Raw genomic sequence first — 18,225 nt, 5'->3', positions numbered from 1 at the left:
ACAATATTTGCAGTATTTGTGGGTGTTCTTGGTGTTATATTATTTTTTTTTAATCAGCAGTAGTAATACAGTAGTAGTAGTAGTAGTAGTAGTAGTAGTAGTAGTAGTAGTAGTAGTAGTGGTAGTAGTAGTAGTGGTAGTAGTAGTAATATCAGTATCAGTGGTGGTGGTGGTGGTGGTAGTAGTAGGAGGAGGAGGATTTAATGTAAATAAACTATTTTTAATTCTTTTGATAGCAGTCTACATTTTAAGGAATCACATAATGTTATTCTAAATCTATACAAATATTTAATTTAATAATAATAATACCAATAATAATAATAATAATAATAATAATAATAATAATAATAATAATAATAATAATAATAATAATAATATTACATTTGATTTATAAGCACCTTTCAAAACTCTCAAAAGGACAGTTCTCAAGATGCAACAAAATAGGACGTAAGTAGAGGTACATTCCGCTTAACATTGTAACACAGTGACAAGTAAATTCCAAAATGTTATTGGTCAAACTGATATTTTTTTCACTAATCACTTAAAAACGGCAAAATATGTGAATTTTATTACATGAGAAACATTGATGGGTTTTACATTTTTAAGCGTGCTGTAGCCTATGCCAGCTATCTTTAGGCACTCTTAACCGGCTGTCACATGTTAGACGAACAACCATCCACTCTCAGACGCACACCAAAGGACAATTTATATAGTCCCATTACATGGGAGGAAACCCGAGTACCTGGAGAAAACCCACACAGGTGTGATGAGAACATGCAAACTTCACACACGCACTCAAAAATAATACAAAATGAAGGAACCCCATTTTTAAGATATGTCTATGTGTGCCATCCTTAACAAGCCCTAGTTTCATTATTTTGATAGACTTGGCTCTTAGAAGGTCAGTGCAGTCATGATGCATTCAAATTTACATTGTGACATTTTCTGTCCTCTTGATTTACCATCAAAAAAGGTGGTCCTTTATCTTACGTTCTGCCCAATGAGTATTTTTGACTGAGCGTGCCATGCCGTGGGGTTCACATATTTATGTGATTTGTTTCTTTTTTTGCCAGCCTTGGTTGATGGATGTGAGAATGCAAACCTGGCGCTAAAGCTTCCCTGTCAGGAGGTATTATTCCTCCGCGTTGTGTACAAGAAAAGTTGCAATCCCTCACCACTGATATCTTAATCTGCATCTTTCAGGAGCACGGCTCCTGATGAAGTGGTCACCGGTGAGGTGGGGAGGGAGGGAAGGTCCACAAGGAATCCAGGTGACCCGTGGTGTTCACTTGCAGGTAAATTGAGTGTGTGTATGTGTGCGTACGTGCATGCATGTGTGTGTGTGTGTGTGTGTGTGTGTGTGTGTGTGTGTGTGTGTGTGTGTGTGTGTGTGTGTGTGTGCGTGTGTGTGTGTGTGTGTGTGTGTGTGTGTGTGTGTGTGTGTGTGTGTGTGTGTGTGTGTGTGTGTGTGTGTGTGTGTGTGTGTGTGTGTGTGTGTGTGTGTGTGTGTGTGTGTGTGTGTGTGTGTGTGTGTGTGTGTGTGTGTGCGTGTGTGTGACGGGCGGGGGGGACAACATGCCTGGACAGCGCGTCTTCTCTAACTTTTTGTCTTTAGCAGGCAAAAGCCAGAGACAGCAGAGTGCTTGCAGGACGGGTGTTTTTAAAAGCTATGCCCTGGTTAAAGCCGCCATCATCATTACACTAAGAGGCTGAACTGTGGTGGCGTAATGTGTGTGCTGAGTTCCTCGGTCTGTTTGAAGGGCCCTCAGCACAAGTGTGTCTGCTGTTGACACTCGCCTTTTAATATTGTTTGAATTTTTCATCGAGATCCCAAGCCAGGTTATAAGCCCTTTGTTTTCCAATGTGTTTGTACATTCTTTGTGTCACTGTTTGCAGAGCCATTGGCACCTTTTTTTAGCGTGAAATGTTAAAAGGTTAGCATGCTAACTCTGAAATTGTTGATGTGTGCTGTTATTTTTTCCCCCGCTTCACAGATACAGGGGTTCAGATTGAATTTTTTCAAATATTATCCATCGTGGTGGTCCGGCGCGCGGGAATTTTAATCTTTTGACTGGACATCCAGCTGCAGACAAGCCTGTACCCCCTTCCCCTCAGTGGCCATTGTGCAAGCGACCCCGACGCAGCCTTCAATGCAGGTCACAGCAGGTTAGCCACAAAGCTCAGTGAAAGGCGGGTTTTGTGCGCGGGCCTGAAAGACGTGCACGCGATTAAAAATAGCCTGCCCTCCTGTCAATGCATCACCATTAAAAACAGCTGGGACGGGCTCCTGCCTGCATTGAGCCACATGAAAGTTGATTCTCTCTTTGTGTTGCTATCTTGTCACAACTCCCCCTTCGCTGCCGCCCTTTGTTGCTCGTTTTGTGCTCGCGTCATCACGGAGGCAAAGTCAGCCTCATAAAAAGAGTTCATTTTGGATTCACTGGCCTCCAATGAACACTGGGAACTTGCTTTTTTGTGCTGTCATCCATAAATTAATGCTCACTCATTTGGTGCTATCACTTGGACTCAAAAGATTTTTTCTGAAGCATTTCCTACTTTTCCCCTCAAACACGTTTGGCTCAATGCAGCCATGGAGGCAATCAGCTGAATCAAATTCGGCTGTCTCTGAGGCTGCCGGGATACCAGCAATGTATTGTGGCTCCTCATATAATTTCATTGATGCGACTGAAAAAGGAAACAAATCATCTATCAATATTTCTTGTATTCTGAGGGTTATGACAAAAATCATAGGAGCATGTCAGAGGGTATTTTGGGTGCCTGAGTGTTTGTGTTTTGCTGTCACTTACAACACATTAGGGCTTTCATTGTGTTCTCAGAGTCCACAGGTAAAAGTAAACACAGAGTATGCCACCCAAGGAGATGTTGTCAGTGGCTGCAGTGAATCGCATCAGCATTACCTGTGCAGCAAGAGGAGGAGGGAGAGCTCCTTTCAAACAGTCACTGCCCCTTTCTTTCACGATGCAGCATAGACATTTTCTACCTGCCTTTGCCGCTGTATCTTCTATTACTGTCCTATTCTTGACTTGAAAGTGGCAAGAGAAATCCCTCGTGGTTTGAATTATTTCCACCTTCCAAATTTAAAATGACATATAAACACCTGAAATTCCAAGCAATAAACAGAGAAAAGGAGCTGTGAGTTTTGGTCATGGTGTTAAAAGTCGGAGGGTGGTTGTGGAGGCCAGCAGGAATGCGAGTAGGTGCAAGAATGATTTATTTTGCAAAACAAATATACAAATTAGACATAGGAATAAAACAAACTACGAAATTAACCATTACCCTCCTTTTCTGATTTTCCCCATTTTAAGGATGTATGTTTTTATCCTTGTTCTTGTCCTATTTTATATTGATACACTGTAAAAATGAATATCTTCATTAAAACGTCAATCAAAGTGTCTGAACCATTAAAACCTCTGGCTGAAAATGAGTCACACCCTGACCCTTGTGACAACTGACAGCAAAAAAATATATATAGTGAGTCCTCAACTCACGTACTTAATTGGTTCCCAGATAGAGTGTGTAAGGCGAAAAGTGTGTATCTCAAAAAAAAATTCCCATAGGAAACCATTTAAATGGGAATAATCAGTTCCCGGGTTTCCATAAAATATACTTTTCAACTAAATAAGCCTAAAAAACTACACACAACATACATTATTCTATGCACAATAAATGTGCTATTGTATTGTAATGAAAGAAATACACTGCATTGTATCATAAAGTCACTTTATTTACATTTGTGATGGTCATTTATGGCTTGATGGAATGGCGTTGGAGGTCGAAGGTCAAAGGGAATTGCTGTTTGGAAAGAGGCGCATTACAAGAGGACTTTAATTAAAGAAATAAACTGTGCTGTAAAATAAAGTATTATTTACCTTTTTGATGGTTGTTGATGGCTTATGGAAGAAGAGTCAACTTCCATAAGGACTGTTGGTAGCTTAACCTCTGGTGCTGCTCGATCGTGTGCTTCCGCCGAAGACCACTCCGCCAGCCATGGTGGGTGTGTATTATGAAAATAGTGCTTATTATAAGGTTTAATTTGTAAGATGAAACGTTTGTAAATTAAGGTGTTTGTAAGTTGAGGTCTCACTGTATATATATATATATATATATATATATATATATATATATATATATATATATATATATATATATATATATATATATATATATATATATATATATATATATATATATATATATATATATAGGGACGCCATAAACAGCTATGCCCTGCCCTGCCAGTGATCAGATACCCTGCAGGAATAATAAGGTGGCCAAAGGAAGAGATTCAGACCACGGATGTTAAGACCCGAAAACTCCTCACCATGCACGGAGGGTTCCATCCCAAGTCCAGCACCCTGAGACTGTACACAAGCCGTAAGGAAGGAGGCCGGGGACTAGTGAGTGTGAGAGCCACTGTCCAGGATGAAACATCCAAGCTCCATGAATACATCAAAGAGAAGGCTCCAACGGATGATGTACTCAGAGAATGTCTCAGTCAATGGGGAACAGAGGATGAGGTGCTGGAAGAGGGACAATCATGGGAGGAAAAGCCCCTACACGGGATGTACCACCGAACCATAGCAGAAGTGGCTGATCTCAAGAAGTCCTATCAGTGGCTAGAGAGGGCTGGCCTAAAGGACAGCACAGAGGCACTCATCCTGGCTGCCCAAGAACAGGCCCTGAACACCAGAGCCATAGAGGCAAGGATATACCACACCAGACAAGACCCAAGGTGTAGGTTGTGCAAAGAGGCACCTGAGACAATCCAACACGTAACTGCAGGGTGTAAGATGCTGGCAGGGAAAGCCTACATGGAGCGCCATAACCAGGTGGCTGGCATAGTCTACCGAAACATCTGTGCGGAGTATGGACTGGAAACCCCAAGGTCAAAATGGGAAACACCTCCCAAGGTGGTGGAGAATGACCGAGCAAAAATCCTGTGGGACTTCCAGATACAGACTGACAAGATGGTAATGGCCAACCAACCAGATATCGTGGTCATAGATAAAGGGGAAAGGAAAGCCGTTGTCGTGGATGTAGCGGTCCCGAGTGATGGAAAATTCAGAAAGAAGGAACATGAGAAAATCGAGAAATACCAAGGGCTCAGAGAGGAGCTGGAGAGAGCCTGGAAGGTCAAGGTGACAGTCGTGCCTGTGGTGGTCGGAGCACTCGGGGCATATACGGCATGACGGCTGAAGAAACCTTTTCATCAACTTTATGCTGGTAAATTGCAGTCCAGGAAGTACATAAAAAGGTAGTACAGTATATCAGATTAGTGAGTTGTCAATACGTCTGTGTATGCTCTCAGTCGTACAGGAGTGGTCCTTCACTAAACCGACATGGTGGTGTGAGGTTCAATTTGGATCGTTCGTACAACAGACAGCTTAGGCAACTTAGGCTTAGTTATGCTTGTTATGATGAGGTGATGCCAGAGCAAATAGGGCAATCAGGCCAGTCGTCAGTCAGACCAATAGAAGCAATCAGTGGAGCCGCAGGGAGTAGTCCTCTGCTCCCCCCAACCTGAGAGCAGGAACCTATCATAGTAGTGTCCGGCCCCGCCATGTCTGGACAGTAGGGAGATATATATAAGGCTGATACTACCAGTAAGACTTTAGTTCGCTGAAGAAGCATCTTGGATAAGAAGCAAAACGTCCAACACCTTCAAAGAAGTACAAATGACGGCTGAAGAAACCTTTTCATGAACTTTATGCTGGTAAATTGCAGTCCAGGAAGTACATAAAAAGGTAGTACAGTAGTATCAGTATATCATATACGGGTGCATGTGTGTGTGCGTGTGTGTGTGCGTGTGTGTGTGTGTGTGTGTGTGTGTGTGTGTGTGTGTGTGTGTGTGTGTGTGTGTGCGTGTGCGTGTGCGTGTGTGCTTATGTCTTACAGTCAAAAAGCGGTATATAGTATATATATATATATATATATATATATATATATATATATATATATATATATATATATACGTGTATATATATATATGTATATATACATATATATATATATATATATATATATATATATATATATATATATATATATATATATATATATATATAGAGAGAGAGAGAGAGAGAGAGAGAGAGAGAGAGAGAGAGAGAGAGAGAGAGAGAGAGATACATGATAATATATCCTATAAATATATAATCTAATAATATAATTTATAAATATATAATCTAATAATATATCTTATAAATCTTCTCACATGGTTAGGCTCTTGTTTAACCCTCTCTCTGTTTCTCTCTATCTCTCTCTCAGACACACACATATACGCACACATCTATGCCTTTGTTCTTTTGTTCTATATCTCTGTCTGCTTGGGCTGCTGTCGTTGTGTTGCTGATAGAAGGGATTGTCTGGTTTTATTAATATGACAGGTGAGCCTGCCCAGCTGCTACCTGAGTGTGTACACGTGTGTGTGTGTGTGTGTGTGTGTGCGCGTGTGTGCGTGTGTGTGTGTGTGTGTGTGTGTGTGTGTGTGTGTGTGTGTGTGTGTGTGTGTGTGTGTGTATGCGCGTGTGTGCGTGTGTGTGTGTGTGTGTGTGTGTGTGTGTGTGTCTGCGTGCATGTGTGTGTGCGTGTGTGTGTGTGTGTGTGTGCATGTGCATGTGCGTGTGTGTGTGCTTATGTCTTACAGTCAAAAAGCGGCAGCTGTCTCATACACGCAATGCACACATCAATGCATGGAAGCGACCCACACGGAAATTATTGCGGCACACTGTTTTTCAGTTTATCGATGTTCAGACAGGACTCACTTTGAAGCATTTTTATTGTCAACATGCTGACACTCAACTTGACAACTCACTAATCTGATATACTGTACTACCTTTTTATGTACTTCCTGGACTGCAATTTACCAGCATAAAGTTGATGAAAAGGTTTCTTCAGCTGTCATTTGTACTTCTTTGAAGGTGTTGGACGTTTTGCTTCTTATCCAAGATGCTTCTTCAGCGAACTAAAGTCTTACTGGTAGTATCAGCCCTATATATATCTCCCTACTGTCCAGACATGGTGGGGCCGGACACTGCTATGATAGGTTCCTGCTCTCAGGTTGGGGGGAGCAGAGGACTACTCCCTGCGGCTCCACTGATTGCTTCTATTGGTCTGACTGACGACTGGCCTGATTGCCCTATTTGCTCTGGCATCACCTCATCAGCATAACTAAGCCTATGTTGCCTAAGCTGTCTGTTGTACGAACGATCCAAATTGAACCTCACACCACCATGTCGGTTTAGTGAAGGACCACTCCTGTACGACTGAGAGCATACACACACGTATTGCTGCCAACTTTGGGAGAGTCATCCTTCTGCTGGTACGTAGGCCACATTAAAATTAGCTGACTTAAAGAACCACCATTCAATCTAAGATGTAGACAGGTAGCTGGTTAATTCCTAAATGCTTGAAGCAAGCACCCCTGGAACACGAATACTCAACCGATAAAATGCAACAAAATTACACTCGGAAAATACTAAATTTGCGACCCCTTCTACAACCCCTTCTCTTCATGTTTTGACTCATGCTGCGATTCAATAGCTCATATTGACTTAAGCCACCAAACACCAGGGAGATGTTCTGTATTCATAAAAGAGGGAGGCAGGGAGACAATTGAGTGAATAGAATGGGTATTGGGATTTGCGGCTGGTTGGTAGACGCCTATGGCTTGAAGTGAGGTGTTGGCCTGTACGTCTGTCATTGACTGCAGCTCACGCGTGACGATGGCAGCCCAGAGGTCTTCCACCTGAGTCGCTCCATTATCTGAGTGGACCACCTTTGTCTCACAGCTCTATGGCTGAAAATGAATGCACGATAAGTAGTGTAATGGTCACAAAGGAAGCGTGTACGTGCATGCATGTATGCCCACAGGGGTGGATAACGAAAGCATTCTATATTTAGCTATATTTCAATATCAACACAAAATTAGAGAGAACATCTATCTATCCTTCATCCAACTCGCTTACCTTCACTTGGGACATGGGTATGCTGGAGGTTATCCTAGCTGTCTTGAAATTACAGTTCCCGCCTCACATCTGGCCATTTACCCTTGCAAAATGCAAGAAAATCACCAACCACTGGTGATTTTTTTGACAGAGGTTTTCAGATGATATATTGTAATGCAGTTCACCACAGTGCACTCTGAAGCCACGTGAACTGTGTTATGTTTTACAGTTATCAGAATCAGAATCAGAATCATCTTTATTGCCAAGTATGTAGAACACACAAGGAATTTGTTTCCGGTAGAACACGCTGCACTAGTATCGTTGTCAAAAAAACTGCTAAGTGGCACTATACAGTTCCATTTTGGCTACTGTTGAAAGAGTTCAAAGAGAACCACTAACAACATAAAGCGATTGAGGAAGAAGCAAAGATAATTGCCATGGCTGCTGTGATGTTTTTTAATCATCATACAAAAAGAGGAAGCAGGTGAGAAATAAAGGAAAGAGTGTGGGTGTATGACAGGCTATTGACAATAACCACCCCATTCATTGACTGCACTGGTGCATTTCAGCAGCAGAGACTCCCCACACAAGAGCTGTGTAATATTACAATACAGTTAGACATAGATACAATGTGAAATGTCTATTGTACGATATAATCCTCCGCTGTCATGTATATTGATGTATATTGTATACGTTGCCTGTGAAGGACTCGTTGAATTGCTGAATGTTCAGTTCTTAGCACATAGCACATTTCACGCTGTCATTAATCAGGAACTAGAAAACTGACATGAGACATTGACTTTGTTGACACGCAGAATTTCATGTACCAATATATTTACTTACAAAAATTTGCCGACCTTTTGGGAAATGTATGAACATATGTTTTGTTTTATTTTATGTAACAGTTTTACACTGGGGCTGCCCGGTAGTTGAAGAGGTCGCGGGTTCGAGTTCCGCTCCGGCCTCCCTGTGTGGAGTTTGCATGTTCTCCCCAGGTCTGTGTGGGCTATCTCCGGGTCCTCCGGTTTCCTCCGACATTCCAAAAACATGCAAGGCAGGCAGATTGAACACTCCAAATTGTCCCTAGGTGTGAGTGTGAGAGTGACTGTTGTTCGTCTTTGTGTGCCCTGCAATTGGCTGGCAACCAATTCAGGGTGTCCCCCTTCCCGTGCCCGAAGACAGCTGGATAGGCTGAATATATATATATATATATATATATACAGTAAAGTCTCGTTATATCGATATCGGATATATCGATAGTCCCGGTTATATCGATACTATTTCTATGCACGCACGGAGAAAATTACATGCAAACAGGGTCGGATATATCGATAGTCCCGGTTATATCGATATTTTCTCGGACTCCCTTGAATATCGATATAACGAGACTTTACTGTATATATATATATATATATATACAGTAAAGTCTCGTTATATCGATAGTACTGCTTATTATGATACTATTTCTATGAACGCAAGGAGAAAATTTACATGCCGCAGGATCGGATATGTCGATATTTTGTCCGACTCCCGAGAATATCGATATAACGAGACATTAACTGTATATGTTAAATATATATATATATATATATATATATATATATATATATATATATATATATATATATATATATATATATATATATATATATATATATATATATATATATATATATATATATATATATATATATATAAGCTCTCAGTCGTACAGGAGTGGTCCATCGATGAAAAGGTTTCTTCAGCCGTCATCTGTACTTCTTTGAAGGTGTCGGACGTTTCGCTTCTTATCCAAGAAACTTCGTCAGCAAATTAATGTTTTACTGGTAGTTTAGGCCCTATATATATATCCCTACTGTCCAGACATGGCGGTGCCGGACTCTGCTATGATAGGTCCCTGCTCTCAGGTTGGGGGGAGCAGAGGACTACTCCCTGCAGCTGCTCCACTGATAGTTCCTGTCGTTCTGACTAACGACTGGCCTGATTGCCCCCACTTCGATCGGTATCACCTCATCAGTAAAGTCTTTTTTTGAGAATGTGTTTAGTCTCTCCAATGTACTGCTCTTTACAATTTCCATTCTTACAATGTATTGAATAAACTACATTACTTTGTTTTTCATTTGGGAACCGATCTTTTGGATGCACTAATTTTTGCCTTAAAGTGTTTCTTCTTTTCCTTTCGGCTTTTCCCCTCAGGGGTCGCCACAGGGAATCAATGTCCTCCATCTCGGTTTTGTGCATCCTCTTCTCTCACACCAGCTACCTTCATGTCCTCTTTGACCACATCCATAAACCTCCTCTTCGGTCTTCCTCTCGGTCTCCTGCCTGGCAGTTCAAGGCTCAGCATCCTTCTCCCGATATAGTCACTCTCTCTCCTCTGGACATGTCCAAACTATCTCAGTCTGGCCTCTCTGACTTTCTCTGCAAAGCCTCTAATATGAGTTGTCCCTCTAATGTACTCATTCCTGATCCTATCCAACCTGGTCACTCCCAAAGAAAACCTCAACATCTTCAGCTCTGCTACCTCCAGCTCTGCTTCCTGTCTTTTCTTCAGTGGCACTGTCTCCAGTCCAAACATCATGGCTGGTCTCATCACTGTTTTATACACTTTTCCTTTCATCCTTCATTTCCAAATCCTTCTATCACACATCACACCTGACATTTTTCTCCAGCCACTCCAGCCTGCCTGGACACGCTTCTTCACCTCTTTTCCACACTCTCCATTGCTCTGGACAGTTGACCCCAAGTACTTAAAATCTTCCACCTTCTTTATCTCTTCTCCCTGTAGCGTAACTCTTGCACTTGGATCCCTCTCATTCACACACATATATTGCGTCTTGCTGCGACTGGTCTTCATTCCTCTCCTTTCCAGGGCATATCTCCACATCTCTAGTTTTTCCGCCACCTGTTCCCTGTTCTCGCTACAGATCTCAATGTCATCTGCAAACATCATGGTCCCAGGAGATTCTTGTCTAACATCGTCTGTCAGCCTGTCCATCACCATAGCAAACAAGAAGGGGCTCAGAGCTGACCCCTGGTGGAGTCCCACCTCCACCTTGAATTCCTCAATCACACCGACAGCACACCTCATAACTGTCTTACAGTCATGATACATGTCTTCCAACGCTTTGACATACTTTTCCGTCAGTCCAGACGTCCTCATGCAATGCCACAGCTCTTCTCTGGGCACCCTGTCATACGCTCTCTCCAGATCTACAAAGACACAATGGAATTCCTTCTGACCTTCTCTGTACTTCTCTATCAGCATTCTTGAAGCAAACACTGCATCTGTCGTACTCTTTTTTGGCATGAAGCCATACTGCTGCTCACAAATGTTCACTTCTGCTCTTAGTCTAGCGTCAACTACTCTTTCCCACAGTTTCATTGTATGGCTCATCAACTTTATTCCTCTGTAGTTAATACAACGCTGCACATCTCCTTTGTTCTTAAAAATGGGCACGAGTACACTTCGTCTCCATTCTTCAGGCATCTGATCACCTCCTAAAACAGGGGTCGGGAACCTTTTTGACTAAGAGAGCCATAAAAGTAAAATATTTAGAAATGTTTTTCAGCGAGCGCCACACGCTCGCGCGCGCACATACAATTACTTGCGTGCGCGCGCACACACACGCGCACGCGCGGCCACTTTTCTACAAACTATCAGAATGTATTATTTAAAATAACTTTGTGATAGTACTCACCGTTAACATGGATGGTTTTCCGTTCCTCGTGTTTGGTAAAAATCCTGGAAAATGATCGGAATGAAATTCAATTTGCCGGTACATAGGCGAAGTTACTGCTAGCTAGCCTGCACACGGCTCATAAGCTTCCACACTTGCTATCTGCAATCTACTTCTCGCAGAAGTATGTCGATGCTAACGTTAACATGGGGCTTGTTAAAATGTCACTGACATTCGACTGTTTCATCGATGGTATTGTTTCATTGCAAATTAAAATCAGAACATTTTCTCTCCTCTAATGCTCCAGTGCATTCAGGCTGAAGTGCACAAGTTGGGCTCATTTAAAGGGTCGTTTACCTGTTTCAACATGACGGCCACTATCATCCAATCAACATGGCGCTTTCGGCCATTCTAGGTCAGTGTCATCCAATCAAAATTGCGCTTTTCGCCAACTGCAGCCCCAACGGGAAATGAACGAGGAAAAAAACGACAATATGTATTATAATATGTAATATTTATCGGTGAGCCATATGCAATCATCAAAAGAGCCATATATGGCTCGCGAGCCATAGGTTCCCAACCCCTGATCTAAGATCTTGTTAGATCTTTGCTGCTGTGAAATGTAAATTTCTCCACTGTGAGACTAATAAAGGCAAATCCAATCCAATCCAATCCAATAACCCAGTCAGGAACACCACCGCCACCTCTCCACACTTCCATACCTCGATTGGTAAATCATCAGGCCCGAGTGCCTTTCCCCCCTTCATCCTCTTCAGCGCCCTCCTCACTTGATCCTTGCTAATGCTTGTTAATGCTACTCTTTGTTCCTTCTCATTTTCCTCATTCATCAATTCTTCAAAGTACTCTTTCCATCTTGCCATCACACTACTAGCACCTGTTTATACATTGCCATCTCTATCCTTAATCACCCGAAACTGCTGCAGGTCCTTACCATCTTTGTCTCTCTGTCTCGCCAGCCCGTAAAGATCAGTCTCACCTTCCTTGCTGTCCAGCCGAGCATACAAGTCATCATAGGCTTCTTGTTTGGCCTTTGCCACCTTTACTTTAACCGTGCTCTGTATCTCCTTGTACTGCTGTCTACTCTCGTCCGTCCTCTCAGTATCCCACTTCTTCTTTGCTAACCTCTTTCTCTGTATACACTCCTGCACCTCCCTATTCACCCACCAAGTCTCCTTATCTACCTTTCTTTATCTACCTTTCTTCCACTCGATATACCAAGTACTTTCCGACCTGTGTCTCTGATTATGTTCGCTTTTGCCTTAAAGTGTTTATCGGTTTGAAATAATTAGGAATTTTGTGTTGCCAAAGGACTCTTAGCAGTTTTTCAGAAGCTCCAGCAATGTAAGGTATTGCTACTCCTCTCCTTTTTGCATCTTCAGAATTTTTGGTTTCATTCCATATTCTTTCTTTCCGACATTTGTTAAATGACCACTGAGGGTACCCACAGTTTGTGAGTGTTCTCCTGATATGTTTTGACTCCTTTTCTCTACCTTCAACGCTTGTTGGTATTAGTTTCGCCCTATGCTGGAGGATTCTGATAACTCCTAGTTTGTGTTGTAAAGGGTGGTTAGAATCGAAAAGTAAGTATTGGTCAGTGTGCATAGCCTTCCTAAAGACTTCTGTTTTTAGCGCTCCGTCCTCTTTTATAATTACTTTACAATCCAAAAAGGCTAGTTTGTTCTCTTTAATATCCTCACGAGTAAATTTAATGTTAATGTCTACCGAGTTGAGGTGATCTGTGAAGGATTGAGTTTCTTGTTTTTTAATTATGACAAAAGTATCGTCCACATATCTAAACCAGTGTTTAGGTTTTGTCCCCGGGAAGGATGTAAGGGCTTGTTTCTCCATCTCTTCCATGTACAGATTAGCCACTATGGGTGAAACTGGTGAGCCATAGCACAACCATGAATTTGTTTGTAAAATTTCTCTCTAAATTGAAAATACGTAGTATAAGGCAGATTTCCAATAATTGCCAGGTGTGGTCCGGTTTAAGTTTGGTTATTTCATGCAGAGAAACGTCCGCCAGCAGTCTCGTCCTCACCACTGAGACTGCTTCTGGGGTTTTGACAGATGTAAAGAGAGAAGTCACATCGTAAGAAGCCAATGTTTCCTCAGGTTCCAATGTGAGGTCTTTGATCCTCTCTACAAACCCTGTGGTGTTCTCTACGTGATATTCTGTGTTACCAACCAACGGAGCTAAGATAGTTTTTAAATATTTGGCTACATTGTATGTAGAGGAGTCAAAGCTACAAACAATGTGTCTGAGGGGGAACCCTTCTTTATGTATTTTTGGCAGGTCATAGATGCATGGCGTGACCTCCCCTGGGTATACTCTAAAATACATCTGTTTGTCTATATGTATATGTATATGTATATGTATATGTATATGTATATGTATATGTATATGTATATGTATATGTATATGTATATGTATATGTATATGTATGTATGTATGTATGTATGTATGTATGTATGTATGTATGTATGTACCATATTTTTGGGATTATACGTCGCTCCGGATTATAGGTCGCACCAGCCAAAAAATGCATAATTAAGAAGAAAAAACATATATAGGTCGCACTGGAGGATAAGTCGCATTTTTGGGGAAAATTTATTTCATTAAATCCAACACCAAACAACATACATGTCATCTTGAAAAGCAATTTAAAATAAATTAATTAAATTAAAATAAAATAGAGAACATCAGGCTCCGTTTCACTTCTTTTTTTTCCAACATAACACTGCAGCTCTCGCTCTACGCAACTCCGATGGACACACCTCCTTTTTGGTAACCCAGTACAGTCTTTTACAAGAGTTATTCTGATAACTCTAGCACAAAGAACATGCTAACAAGTTTACCAAAATATCAGGATTTACTCCAAATCACCAAATCCAAGGAAATCTTCATTCTCGGTGTCACTTTTAAATAACTCCCCCAACTCGGCAGGTAGACAAGGCACCACTTCCTCTTCTCTGCGCTCTTGCGGTTTAATGTGAAAATAACATGTGAAATAATATACAGTAATAAAAAAAAGCATATATAAGTCGCTCCGATTTATAAGTCACACCCCCGACCAAACTATGAAAAAAACTGCGACTTATCCGAAAAATACGGTATGTATGTATGTATGTATGTATGTATGTATGTATGTATGTATGTATGTACAGTGATACCTCGATTCTCGACCATAATCCGTTCCAGAATCCTGTTCGAAAAGCGATTTGTTCGAACACCGAAACCATTTTTCCCATTACAAATGTAAATCGTTTTTATCCGTTCCTACACCCTGAATGTTTACCTTTTTAGTACAGTATTTTACAGCACATTAAAATGCTGACCAACTCATAATATGTCTAATGTCAGGCTAATTGTACGTTCGTAAAGAAAAGAATTATGAATAGGATTTTTTACCTTTGTGGTGGTCAGCAGAAGGCGCAGGTGGATGGAGGAAGGAAATTTATTGTTTGGAAGGAGAGTCCCCTTCCATAAAAACTTCGGGGAGCTCTTCTCTCTGAGGGGTGGTCACACGTTCAAATCTCTTACCTATGGATGACTCAGCTACAGGATGTTCTTTTCTCTTAAAATATCTATCCAATGACACTTACTCTCACTACCATAGCCACATCACTAGATTTCACAGCCCCCTTATTCTTTAATATCGTACTGATCGTAGATTTCGCCATGCTGTATTCCCTACCAGGGGTGCTCAATATGTCGATCGTGATCGACCAATCGATTTCCATTGTACTATTGGTAGATCGCAGGACAAGGTGATGCGACATTGTCAGGAACTGACGCTTAACAAATCAAGTGGAGTTCTTTTGAAAAAAAAACTTGACGTCAACCAATCAGCAATCCCTTTATTTGATTGATACACCGGAGAACCAATCAAATGACATCTCATTGAGAGACTCACTGCGATCTCAAACAACGCCCCTTCGTTGCAAAGTGAACAAGGATGTCGTGAGTTAGATCCTAATTTTTCACTCGGTTTTTCCCCTTAAACGTGAAATAGAGTATAAAAAAGTGGAAGAGCTGGACCAAGAAGGAATAAAACACATATCACTTTCATACGGAGTGAGAGAATGACTTTTTATCACGATGACATTTTCAAGTGAGGTTGTCTCGTCTGCCACTTATCAGAGTGAACTCAGGTAATGGCAAACAATTGACATAATTATGTTGTCGATGAGAAGGTTTCTTCAGCCGTCATCTGTACTTTTTGAAGGTGTCGGACGTTTCGCCTCCTATCCAAGAGGTTTCGTCAGCGAACTAAAGTCTTACTGGTCGAATCGGCCCTATTTATATATCCCTAATGAGACATGGCGGCGCCGGACACAGCTATGATAGGTCCCTACTCTCAGGTTGGGGGGAGCATACAATAGCCTGCTCAGGCATAACAGGTTAGGCAACTTTCGTAATGCTGATGAGGTGATACCGGAGGGAGTGGGGCAAACAGGCCAGTCGTTAGTCAGGAATGTAGGAACAATCAGTGGGGCCACAGGGAGTGGTCCTCTGCTCCCCCCAACCTGAGAGTAGGGACCTATCATAGCTGTGTCCGGCGCCGCCATGTCTGGACATTAGGGATACATAAATAGGGCCGATACGACCAGTAAGACTTTAGTTTGCTGAGAAAGCCTCTTGGATAGGAGGCGAAACGTCCGACACCTTCAAAAAGTACAGATGACGGCTGAAGAAACCTTCTCATCGATGGACCACTCCTGTATGACTGAGAGCTTACACAGACATAATTATGTTGTGTTGTGCAACATATGCGGATATACATCAACATAAATTGCAATAATCTTCACTATATTTCTCAATAAATATAATGAGTAGATCATTTTGACTTGTTCATTTCAAAAGTAGCTCCCTTGCTGAAAAAAGTGTGAGCACCCCTGTCCTAGCCAGATCAGACACTTGCACACCTCTTTCATATTTTGCTATTATTTCTTTCTTAAATGCAATAGTTGTACGCACTACTTTTTTTTCACTTGTAGAAGCACTTACTTTCTTTGGAGGCATGATTAGGGGCTAAAACTCTTCGTACACCTATATTAAACGCGAGAGCAAAACGCAGCACGTCCGCAAGCGACGACAGTTGGTCACGAAGTGAGCGATACACTCGTACGCCGCTCAGCATCTAACCCTCGCGTACGCACTCACGCTTCGTACCGGCGTTCGAAATCCGATTGTTGTTCGAACTACGAAGCAAGAATTTATCGAGTATTTTGTTCGGACTCCGATTTGTTCGAACTGTGAGGCGTTCGAAAACCGAGGTTCCACTGTATGTATATATATATATATATATATATATATATACAGTAAAGTCTCGTTATATCGATATCGGATATATCGATAGTCCCGGTTATATCGATACTATTTCTATGCACGCACGGAGAAAATTACATGCAAACAGGGTCGGATATATCGATAGTCCCGATTATATCGATATTTTTTCGGACTCCCTTGAATATCGATATAACGAGACTTTACTGTATATATATATATATATATATATATATATATATATATATATATATATATATATATATATATATATATATATATATATATATATATATATATATATATATATATATACAGTGAGACCTCAACTTACGAACTTAATTGGTTCCCAGACAGAGTGTGTAAGGCGAAAACTGTGTATCTCAAAAAAAAATTCCCATAGGAAACCATTAAAATGGGAATAATCAGTTCCCGGGTTTCCATAAAATATACTTTTCAACTAAATAAGCCTAAAAAACTACACACAACATACCTTATTCTGTGTACAATAAATGTGCTATTGTATTGTAATGAAAGAAATTCCACCATGATGTCCCTGATCCACTGGTGAAGAGACGCTTTGATCCTCTCCTCTTTCATCTGGAACTGCTTTATGCAACAAAGAGGGTACAGAAAGTGCTTAAGAATGAATGTCTCTCAGTGTCTTTGTGTTGTCATGTTATTTGTTATTTAGGTTTTTTTTGTTCTTTTGACTTCAAGACGGCGCCGCGAGAGTGGCTGCCTTTCCAGCACCTCCTGTGTTTTGCTTTTCTACTTTCATTTCTTTCATAACTTTGCTGCTGTGAATTGTAAATTTCTCCACTGCGAGTCTAATTAAGGCAAATCCAATCCAATCCAATCCAAATACACTGCATTGTATCATAAAGTCACTTTATTTACATTTGTGATGGTCATTTATGGCTTGATGGAATGGCGTTGGAGGTCGAAGGTCGAAGGGAATTGCTGTTTGGAAAGAGAGGTGCATTACATGAGGGCTGTAATTAAAGAAATAAACTGTGAAGTAAAATGAAGTTTTATTTACCTTTTTGATGGTCGTTGATGGTTTATGGAAGGAGAGTCACCTTACATAAGGATGGGTGTGTATTATGAAAATAGTGCTTATTATAAGGTTTAATTTTCATAAATTTGACGTTTGTAAGACGAAAAGTTTGTAAGATAAGGTGTTTGTAAGTTGAGGTCTCACTGTATATATATATATATATATATATATATATATATATATATATATATATATATATATATATATATA

At 41.0% G+C, this 18,225-nt stretch overlaps 1 long non-coding RNA gene across 1 annotated transcript in view; it reads left to right on the top strand.

Moving 5' to 3' along the window:
- Nucleotides 1-1,229: 1,229 nt before the first annotated feature.
- The window catches only part of LOC148893772 (uncharacterized), a 29,774-nt gene continuing 12,778 nt past the window's right edge, over nucleotides 1,230-18,225 (top strand). Inside the window, exon 1 of the long non-coding RNA XR_016115998.1 lies at nucleotides 1,230-1,295. This is a non-coding gene — a long non-coding RNA (uncharacterized LOC148893772). The remainder of the gene's footprint in view (nucleotides 1,296-18,225) is intronic.

Source organism: Hippocampus bargibanti, linkage group LG09 (genome assembly GCF_051943395.1).
Source record: "Hippocampus bargibanti isolate YZ-2025 linkage group LG09, ASM5194339v1, whole genome shotgun sequence".
Classification (NCBI taxonomy): Eukaryota; Metazoa; Chordata; class Actinopteri; order Syngnathiformes; family Syngnathidae; genus Hippocampus; species Hippocampus bargibanti.
Note: the sequence above shows the minus strand (reverse complement) of the source record. Positions and strands in the feature narration are given on the sequence as shown.